Source organism: Arachis ipaensis, chromosome B10, assembly GCF_000816755.2.
Source record: "Arachis ipaensis cultivar K30076 chromosome B10, Araip1.1, whole genome shotgun sequence".
In the NCBI taxonomy this organism is placed as follows: Eukaryota; Viridiplantae; Streptophyta; class Magnoliopsida; order Fabales; family Fabaceae; genus Arachis; species Arachis ipaensis.
The window spans coordinates 3,676,730-3,679,923 of record NC_029794.2 but is presented as its reverse complement, the minus strand read 5'-3'; the positions used below and the strand labels follow the sequence as shown (position 1 = coordinate 3,679,923).

General features: G+C 44.2%; 1 pseudogene; it reads left to right on the top strand.

Annotated features, from left to right (window-relative positions):
• On the top strand, positions 56 to 3,114 carry LOC107623711 (annotated as a pseudogene).

Below are 3,194 nucleotides of genomic sequence, written 5' to 3'. Positions count from 1 at the left end.
CTACTAAACATTTCTTTTATTATTTAGTTATTTACTAAGATGTGATGATTTATGGTTGGGTTGATTGTACATTTTGCATCTCTTGCATTGCTTGGTACTTGGTAGTTGCTAATGCTAGCCCATAACATAACCACAGCGTCGCTGCCACTGGCACTCCCAGACAGAGTCCCAGACAGAGACCACCTCGTTAAGTTCCAAACACTTTTCTTTATGACATTACAAACCAAACAACCGTAATCCAAACTCAATAATGGTAGCTGGCAAGGTCAAGCTTCCAATGCCCTTCCACAAGTCTCCTTCTCCCTCCCACCCTCCTCCTTCACCCTCCAAATCCTCCTTCACGCGCGCCCTCGGCGCTTACTTCCCACGCTCCTCCGCTCAAGTCCAACCCCGCCCACCGGACGTCGCGGAGCTTCTCCGCCTCGTCGACGACCTCCGCGACCGGGAGTCCCGCCTCAAGACTCAGCTCCTGGAGCACAAGCTCCTCAAGCAGACTGCCGCCATTGTCCCCCTCCTCGAGAATGACATCGTTTCCAGGGACGCTGAGATTCTCTGCCAAGCCAACACAATCCAAGACCTCCAGGCTGAGAATCAGAGGTTGGCCAAGGAGCTCCATGAACTCAGGCTCCGAAGCGAGCAAGAGAAGAGAGAGAATGAGTGCAAGACCAAAGCATTGGAGGATGAGATAGCTGAGCTCAAGAAGACTGCCTCCGAACATGCAAATGACCACGATCTCTCTTCTTCTCACAGGTTCCATAAATTTCTGAACAAGACTCTGAAGAAAACGGTGTCGTCCGATCAAGGAAGCGGGAACCAGAAGCAGCTTCTAGAATGTAGCGCTGCTGCTGCTGTTCTTGAGGATTTTAAACCACAAGTGCCGGCAAGTGAAAAACACTCCGAGGAACTCCCTGACACTTTCACCAATGCCGTCACATCACGTCAGCCACGTGTTCCCAAACCGCCACCGAGACGATCGTCGTCTTCGTCACCGCATTCGCCCTTGACTGCTTCCCCTCATTCTTCCACCTCGGACAATCATAATGCGGGAACAGAGCAACCGATTCAGCAACCTCCGAAACTAGGGCCTCCTCCGCCCCCGCCCCCGCCGAAGGCTGCTGGTTCAATGTCGTCCAAAACTGCTCCACCACCTCCTCCGCCGCCTCCTAAGGGGAGTAGAGCTGTCACCGCGAAAGTGACGAGGGTGCCAGAGGTGGTAGAATTTTACCACACGTTGATGAGGAGAGAACCATCGCAACCCTCTCGACGCGAATGCAGCTCCATAGTCAAGTTTACTTTTGGACCCTAATCGACTTCAACTAGTCAATCATGAATCATAATTAATTTGTTATCAGATAAAAACCGATGTGGAGACCCAAGCAGATTTTATCCGGTGCTTAATTAAAGAAGTAGAGGAAGCAGCATTTGCAGATATTGAAGATGTTGTTCTTTTTGTTAAATGGCTAGACGATGAGCTCTCTTATTTGGTAACACGACTATCATTACCTTAATTTTATTATTAACAGAGAAGATAGTTGTTTTGAATGACTTTGATTTTGTGTGATTTGGGGTTCAGGTGGATGAACGAGCAGTGCTGAAACACTTCGAATGGCCGGAGCAAAAGGCGGATGCTTTGCGCGAGGCTGCGTTCGGATACTGTGATCTAAAGAAGCTGGAACGCGAGGCTTCATCGTTCCGGGATGATCCAAGGCAGCCGTGTGGTCCAGCTCTGAAAAAGATGCAAGCTCTCTTTGATAAGTATGTTTCCATTCTCGAACTCTTCCCCAACTTGACAATATAACGACAACACTAATCTTGTCTTGTGTTTGGCAGGTTGGAGCACGGGGTTTACAATATCTCAAGGATGAGGGAGTCAGCAACAAATAGATACAAACTCTTCCGGATACCACTTCATTGGATGCTTGATAGTGGCTTTGTGAGTCAGGTAATTCCCGTGATCCAATGACCATCTTGCACGGTTGCACATGCTTCATTTTATTTTATCTATATCTACATATATAGCTTCAGCAATAACCAAATATCAACTGAAATAATAGTATATCTTACGAATTTCTAGACAATTGTCTTCAAGTGTTGGTTATTAAATGTTAGTGTTGGTCTCCAAGTATATTTTTAATTTGTCTAGTTATGTCGAGGTTGGAACCAAAGCATTTGTCTAGGTAAAGTTATGTTATTGTGTATTACTAGAATCTAATCTAGGTGCAAAATGACAAAGTAATGGTTAGACTTTTTACTTTTGTTTATCTGTGCACCCCTGCATATCTGCATGCACACATGTGAACTCTCCCGGATCTCTAAAATCTATCTGCTTGTCTGCTTCTCCCTTTTAATTAATGCCTTGGTAGTATTAAAATCGTACACTAGCTAGGAGGAAGCATAACCCAATCATATTTCACACGCTTAGGGTAGTACTATAGTAGATTGTCTGATGTAGTAAATTCTAAGAGGTTGGCTAATTAGTTAATGTTAATTATGATCTCATTCATTTGATTGTACTTTTAACTTATTTCTGTGATTACGTAGATAAAGCTGGCATCTGTGAAACTGGCAATGAAGTACATGAAGAGAGTCTCGGCTGAGCTTGAGACAGTTGGCGGTGGTCCTGAAGAAGAAGAGCTCATTGTCCAAGGTGTAAGATTCGCCTTCCGGGTACACCAGGTAAATCCTCCAAAATATATATGTTGGAACATAATACAAAATAGGCAAGAATTCCAAAACCGAGAGAAAGTAATAATATTGAGGATCATGCCATCTCTGTGTTTGGCAGTTTGCTGGAGGTTTCGATGTGGAGACAATGAGAGCATTCCAAGAATTGAGAGATAAAGCAAGGTCAGGCCACGTTCAGCAACAGAAATTCCTTTGCAGGTCTGCAACATGTTAGTGATGATCGACCAAACTCAGCTTCAGCCAATTGCTGTAAAGATAGTGACATTTTGTTTTGTCAATAGAATGCCATCCATTAATATTAATTGGGAAACAAAGACACTGAAAAAACCAATTTGTTTCCTCTCGCTTATATCTGCTCTAGTAGTTGTGAATTCCCTCCAAACCAAACCCACTTCTTTAAATGACTCATTCATTCATAGCCCTTCCACTTAACTATCACGTGCATGTACTAATCGGCAGCGCTTGTTACTTTACAAATTTGTATAGTTTAAAAAGTGATAACCATTAAC